The sequence below is a fragment of the Portunus trituberculatus genome, chromosome 38 (assembly GCF_017591435.1).
Source record: "Portunus trituberculatus isolate SZX2019 chromosome 38, ASM1759143v1, whole genome shotgun sequence".
Classification (NCBI taxonomy): Eukaryota; Metazoa; Arthropoda; class Malacostraca; order Decapoda; family Portunidae; genus Portunus; species Portunus trituberculatus.
This window is the reverse complement of record NC_059292.1, coordinates 26,988,657-26,996,441: the sequence shown is the minus strand read 5'-3', so window position 1 is coordinate 26,996,441 and position 7,785 is coordinate 26,988,657. Positions and strand designations below refer to the sequence as shown.

The 7,785-nt window shown below is 40.1% G+C and overlaps 1 long non-coding RNA gene across 1 annotated transcript; it reads left to right on the top strand.

The window, feature by feature from the left end:
* Positions 1–2,571: 2,571 nt before the first annotated feature.
* LOC123515153 lies at positions 2,572–6,837 on the top strand. Its single transcript, XR_006677792.1, has 3 exons — positions 2,572–2,824; positions 4,451–4,688; positions 6,685–6,837. It is a non-coding gene; the product is annotated as an uncharacterized LOC123515153 (long non-coding RNA).
* The last annotated feature ends 948 nt before the right edge of the window (positions 6,838–7,785 follow it).

Sequence of the window (7,785 nt, the reverse complement as noted above, 5' to 3'; positions counted from 1 at the left end):
ATCTTTTTCCTCTTTAGTCTTCATTATTTGTTCCTCTCCCATCAAATAGTTCCATACTGGTCTTCTCTTACTCTTTCCTAGTTCCATTATGTGGCATTTCTTGGCATTAAACTCCAATTTCCACTTCTTGCTCCATTCATAAATCTTGTTTAAATCTTCCTGCAACAGCAGACAGTCCTCTCTGGTTTTGATAACTCTTAGCAACTTTGCATCATCAGCAAATAAATTTATATAACTGTTTATCCCAATGTGAATGTCGTTTACATAAATTTGAAACATGATGGGGGCTAACACTGACCCTTGTGGCTTTCCGCTAATTACTTTACCCCTGATCACCCTCTGATCACAGTTCTCTTTCCCTATCCTTCAAATAATCTCTTGTTCATTCGAGCAAGGTTCCATGCAGTCCTCCTATGTTCTCTAGTTTCCAAAGAAGTCTTCTGTGTGGGACTTTATCAAAAGCCTTTTTAATGTCCAGGTATAATGGTATACTGTGTGTACCCATCCATCTGTTTTCAAGTCCTGCAATAACTCTGGAGTAGAAGCTTAATAAGTTTGATACACATGACCTCCCTGTCCTGAACCCAAATTGTCTGTTCGATATGACTTGCTCCTCTTCTAGAAATTTAACCCAATTTTTTTGATAATTATTTCACATAATTTCCCTACAACACTTGTAAGTGACACTGGTCTGTAGTTTAGTGGTTCAGTTGCCTTTCCTCCTTTAAATATCGGTATTACGTTTGCTATCTTCCACTCTAGTGGAACTTTCCCTTCATTTATTGAACTTTTAATTATTTCCCAAATTGGATCCAGTAATTGTTCTTTTCATTCTTTTAACACCCAACCTGATACACCATCTGGTCTCATTGCTTTTCTGACTTCCAACTTATCCACTAATTTTCCAATATCTTGTTTGTGCACTGCAATCTCCTGTAGTCCTTGGCAATCCAATGTCCTATTAGGTTCTGTGAAATCATCTTCTGCAGTGAATACTGTTTTGAAGCTCTCATTCATTATTTCACACATTTCCTTCTCTGTTTGGTATGTCTTCCCTTCTTTAATTATTTTTTCAATTGTTTCCTTATTCTTTGTTTTGCCATTCATAAACTTGTAGAAAAGTTTGGGTTCATCTTTGCTTTTATCCACTACATCTTTCTCAAAATTTCTTTCCTCTTCTTTCTGATACATTCATTTCTAGCATCTTTGTACTGCCGTCTGTTATAGTCATTTCCCTGCTTTAAGAGTTTCTTCCATGCTTTATCTTTTGTCTTTTTTGCTTGTACCAAGCATGTATTTTTTTCTGAACTCTATAAACAGGAACAAACTTTTTTATTCCTTCATTGTATATCGGTAAGAATATATCATATTTCTCTTGTACTCCTGTCTTTCTGCACATAATATTATTCCACTCAATATCAGCAAAATATATCCTTAATTTTTCAAAATCTACTCTTGCATAATTTAATCTCTCTCCTTTATAATCCTCTCTGTAACTCATCTCATCTTCCTCCTGCATTTGCATCTCTAACGTCACATGATCACTTCTCCCCATTGGACTAAGGTATTGTATGATTGGAGGGGATTCTGGTTTCTTTGTGAAGACCAGGTCAAGCAACGATGGTTCTTCTCCCCACGTACCTTGTTGACTCCTCCATCCACTGGTCCATTGTATTAACCATAGTCAACTGTAACACTTTCTCACTCCACTGCCCAGCGATATCCATTACCTCCATTTCTCTCCATTTTTTTTTTTTTTTTTTTTTTTTTTTTTTTTTTTTAGTTAGTAGTTAGCAGTATCTATCTTAGTTTATTTGTGTCACTGTTTACATTTTCTCTCTTTTCTTTGTCAGTCTTGTTTTATTCTCTTTCTTTCTCTCTGTCTATCTTATTTTGTATTTTGTTTCTGTCCTTCTCTTTGTTTCCATTTTCTCTCTTTATCTTTGTCTTGTTTTTATTTTCTCTTTCTTTTTCTCTCTGTCTTATTTTATTCTCTTCATTTCTCTCTCTCTCTGTGTCTGTCTTGTTTTTTCTCTCTGTCTGTCTGTCTGTTTGTTTCTCATAGACAAAAAGGGTATTACTATGATAAGATTAACTGTTGATTCTTAACACCATCCTTCATAAGACCAGCCCAGTAGAAATTGCAATATCTATTAATTTTATATCACTTTGTTGTAAATACTGTCAATTATTTAGTATTACTGTGATAAGATTAACAGTGCCCCATAAAATCATCTCTCTCACCCATAATCCCATAATTATTGAGTATTGCTGTGATATAATTAACCATAGACTTTGAACAACCCCATAAATTACCCATACCCATAAAATGATCTCTCACTCACCCATAACCCATAATTACTGAGTATTACAGAGATAGAATTAACCATAAGCTGTGAACACTTTGCCCCATAAAAACAGCTGTCTCACTCACCCATAACTCATAACCATTAACCTAACCTACAATATTGTAAGGGACACTAACCTGCTTGTTTCCCCTTCGCCTTCCCTCCAACTCACCTCTACCACCTCTTCATACTGCTTCACTCACCCATAACTCATAACCATTAACCTAACCTAACCTCACCTTCCCTCCCACTCACCTCTGCCACCTCTTCATACTGCCTCACTCAACCATAACTTTCCTCCATCAGTCAAGAAGCACAAGAAGGATGGTGTGTCGGAGGCAGAGCGGCATTGGCATCTGCTGCGTTGAGGGAGGTATGTGGAGTTCAACTTGGTGTACCACCGAGGCACCAAGTTTGGATTTGCCATGGCCAACGCCAGGATTGAGAGTATCTTGATGTCTCTTGCTCTTCATGCGGTGAGTGGTTGTTAGTTTGGTGGTGGTGGTGGTGTAGGAAGTTGAGTCTTGGTTGGTGATTGGAGGGAGGAAATTTAGTGACTGTTTGTGATTGAAGAGAAAGAAATTAGTCTTGGTTGGTGATTTAAGGAAGAAAGTTTAGTGACTTTGTGATTGAAGAGAAAGAAATTAGTCTTGGTTGGTGATTTTAGGAAAGAAATTTAGTTACCATTTTGAAATGAGCACAGTGCACCAAAAACAGTTATGATATTAAGTTTAGGTTAGGTTAGTTTAGTTTTAGGGTTAGGTTAACTTAGATGAAGTTTGTCTTGGTTGAGCTGGTCAGGGAAACCAAAATAGACCAAACTTTGCATTTGCTGAGAAGGTCTAAAGAGACAAATGGCCATTATTAAGCAAACAAAGGACCTCTTGTCAATGTTTACCAGTGAAAAGTGTGAATGATTGAGAGTAGTACTGGTTAACTCTTGTACTAGAGGGTTGGACAGAATAGAGATGAGAGGAAGAAAGCCTTGTGCAGCAAGGATGGGGAGGAGGGGAGTCTTTCAGTTAGCAAGATCAGTAGAGCAGTTAGCATGAAAATAGTGATAAAAGATAGAGAGATGCAACATTCCAGCAGTGAGAAAGAGGCTGAAGACAATCAGTCAGAGGAGAGGAGTTGATAAGACGAAAAGCTTTTGATTTCACCCTATCTAATAAAACTGTGTGAGTGGAACCACCACATACATATGAAGGATACTCCATACATGGGTGGATAAGACATATAAGACCCTTGTACAGTTAGGTTAAACTCATAGGAACTGTTTTAGCAAGAGACGAGATGTGAAGCTTCCAGTTTAGATGATAATTAAGGACAGACCAACCAGGAATGACAAACTAAGCTGTCGTTCATCTCCCCAGAAGATAAACTAGCCTAATATCTTGTAATTCACCAAAACACTGCAAAACACCTAAAACACACCCAAAACACCTAAAACACCCCAAAATACCTAAAACACCCCCAAAACACTTAAAACACCCCCAAAACATCTAAGACACCCCCAAAATCATCCAAAGACATTCCCAAAACACACCAAACATACTCAAACACCCCCAAAAATACCTAAAACACCCCAAAAACCCAAAACACCCCAAAACACTACAAAAACATCCAAAAGTACCTCAAATACACTCTTAAAATACCTAGTAAACACCCAAGACACCCCCAAAACACCAATATTCCATAAAAAAACACATTTATCACCCAAAACACTCCACAACACATCTGAAAACCCCCAAAAAGCCATAAAATGCCCTCTTTAAACCTCAATCACTCACAAAACACCCCAAACAACCCCAAAACACTGCATAACATCCACAAAACACCTAAAGCACCCCCAAAACACCTAAAACACCCACAAAACAATTAAAGCACCACAAAACACTCCAAAACACCTCCAAATTGCACCTGAACATCTCCAAAACACCACAAAAATACCCAAAACACCCTTAAAACCCTAGAATACCAATAAAACACTCCAGAAACAACCAGAACCACCTAAAACACCCCAAAACACCCAAAAATGCCCACAAACACAAATTACCCCAAAAAATACCCAAAACACCCCACTAAAACCCCTACCCCCACAGAGCCCTGGAGGATGAGAACACAGTGTTACAAGTGGAATACAACCATCTAAAGTCCCAGCAGCCAGTGGGGTCCTCTGAGGACAGCCTGGGCCCTCAGTGTTCAGAGGCGGAGATGCTGGTGGAGGCAAAACTCTTGAGGTAACACAAGGGGCAGCTGGAGGCACGGATGGGCATTCTGTAGGTGCACAATAAACAGCTGGAGGCACAACTGCAGCACCTCAGACAGCTGCTGGGAGAGGTGAGAGCTGGGAGAGGAGAAAAGTGATGAGAGTGTGTTTAAGATAGTGTGTGTCATTATCTTATTTTTTGAGAAGTTAGGAGTGATTGAGAGGCTTGGGAGAGTGGGAGAGAGACTGGAGAGTAGGAGAGAGGTTATAAGAAGTGTGAGAGGCTGTTGGGAGAGCCTGGGAAAGGAGAAAGGTGCTGGAGAGGCTGGGAGAGAAAAGTGTGTGGTAATCTAATTTTTTGAAAAGTTGACAGACTTTGAGAGGCTTGGGAGAGTGGCAGTTAGTTATATATATTATTATTTATATATATATATTATTTTTTAGAGAGAGAGAGAGAGAGAGAGAGAGAGAGAGAGAGAGAGAGAGAGAGAGAGAGAGAGAGAGAGAGAGGCTGGGAGAGTGTGTGAGAGGCTGGGAGAGAGTATGAGAGGCTGGGATAATTGTCTATTTCTCTATTGACTTATTATTTATTGGTGTTTATCTATTTGTGTCATTGAAGAAGAAGATAGTTGTTTGGAAGGTTGTGTCCAGTTGATAAATGGAGGAACTGAGTTTTTGAGGCATTTGTTGTCAAGTAGTAGTTATTTTGACATTGTCGCCAGTTTTTCTTGCCCCTCAACTACTAACTCTGTATAAAGGCCATATCTGTCCTTGTATGGAGTACTATTTGCATGTTTATGTGGGAGGACAGGGTGGAATCAAAAATATTTTGTCTCATCAACTCCCATCCTCTGACTGACTGTCTTCAGCCTCTTTCTTAGCTCTGGAATGTTGCATCTCTTTCTATCTCTTATTGCTATTTTCATGCTAACTGCTCTACTGATCTTGCTAACTGCATGCCTCCCTCCTCCTCCTTCCCTACCTTCACTGCACAAGGCTTTCTTCTTCCTCTCATCCCTATTCTGCAAGAGTTAACCAGGATTCTCAATCCTTCACTCTTCTGTCCAACTCTCAAATGCAAGAGTTAACCAGTACTCTCAGTCCTTCACCACTATTCTGTCCAACTCTCTAATACAAGAGTTAATCAGTACTCTCAATCCTTCACCACTATCCTGTCCACCTCTCTGATACAAGAGTTAACCAGTACTCTCAATCCTTCACCAGTATTCTGTCCAACTTTCTAATACAAGAGTTAACGAGTACTCTCAATCCTTCACCACTATTCTGTCCACCTTTCTAATACAAGAGTTAACCAGTACTCTCAATCCTTCACTATTCTGTCCAATTCTCTAATATAAGAGTTAAGCAGTACTCTCAATCCTTCACCACTATTCTGTCCATCTCCCTAATGCAAGAGTTAACCAGTAATCTCAATCCTTCACCACTATTCTGTCCAACTGTCTAACAGAAGAGTTGACCAGTTCTCCCAATCCTTCACCAGCATTCTGTCCAACTCTCTAATGCAAGAGTTAATCAGTACTCTCAATCCTTCACCACTATCCTGTCCACCTCTCTAATACAAGAGTTAACCAGTACTCTCAATCCTTCACAACTATTCTGTCCATCTCTGTAATACAAGAGTTAACCAGTACTCTCAATCCCTCACCACTATTCTGTCTACCTCTCTAATGCAAGAATTAACCAGTACTCTCAGTCCTTCACCACTATTCTGTCCACCTCTCTAATGCAAGAGTTAACCAGTACTCTCAGTCCTTCACATCTTTTTCTGGTAAACTCTGAACTCCCTGCCTGCTTTTGTATTTCCATCTTCTTACTACTTGATGTCTTTTTAAGAGGGAGGTGTCAAAACATTTGTCTGTTTCAATCTTTTAGTGAACTTGCAATTCAAGTAGGCCTTTTTTTTCCTTTTTGCCCTTGGCTGGTTTCCCTCGCATAAAAAGGAAAAAAAAATAGTGTGGCTTTGCTTGGCTGGGTTTTTGATATGCCTTGGTGTACCACAAATGTGATTACAAGTGAGCAGTTTTGACAGTTTCAGATTGCTAAGATGACATGAATGTAAATGATTGCTAAACATGAACTTTTGTCGACTTCTTTCTTTTGTTACAGGCTGTGGAGGTCCAGCGACACACTGCACACTGCTCACTGTACACTGCTTACATAAACGTATGTGCAGAGTGCAAGACTTAGAGGGCCAAGGATGGAGGATGCTTCAAGACAGAGAGTGGCAAGGATGGAGGATGCTTCAAGACAGGGGCAAGGATAGAGAATGCTGTAAGACAGAGGGGCAAGGATGGAGGATGCTTCAAGACAGAGAGGGGCAAGGATGGAGGATGCTTCAAGACAGAGAGGGGCAAGGATGGAGGATGCTTCAAGACAGAGGAGCAAGGATGGAGGATGCTTCAAGACAGAGAGGGGCAAGGATGGAGGATGCTGCAAGACAGAGGAACAAGGATGGAGGATGCTTCAAGACAGAGAGGGGCAAGGATGGAGGATGCTTCAAGATAGAGAGGGGCAAGGATGGAGGATGCTTCAAGATAGAAAGGGGCAAGGATGGAGGATGTTTCAAGATAGAAAGGGGCAAGGATGGAGGATGCTTCAAGATAGAGAGGGGCAAGGATGGAGGATGGTGCAACATTGACAGCATCATTGGTTCAGGCTTTCTTGTGTAATGGAAAGCATTGCACACAGTTTTGATGGAAGGATTGTATGTCATAACTCATATTGATAGATTGTGACATTGTGTTGACCATTGTGCATCAAATCACTTCATTATATGTCACTTGTACATTTAGCTACAAGGAGTAACAGTTTGTGAGATTTGTGATGTGTAAAAAGTGACTTATAAGGGATCCTGCATTATAAAGATTGTTTAAAGGTGTTTGTTCATCAGCTTGATCTAGTGTCAGTCTTAACAGTCCAGATTGTACACACATGAACCATTGGCCATTGCTCTTCCTGCAGATGGAATTTCAGTCAACACTGCAAGGTGTGTGTGTGTGTGTGTGTGTGTGTGTGTGTGTGTGTGTGTGTGTGTGTGTGTGTGTGTGTGTGTGTGTGCTTGCATGTGCAGCTTTGTGAGCAAGTGTGCTGGTCATTCCTTGATGTCAGTGTCTTTCATTTAGGGATAAAATGTTGTGTATAAGATGTGTGTGTGTGCTTGCAGAGCTTTGTGAGCAAGTGTGCTGGTCATTCCTTGATGTCAATGTC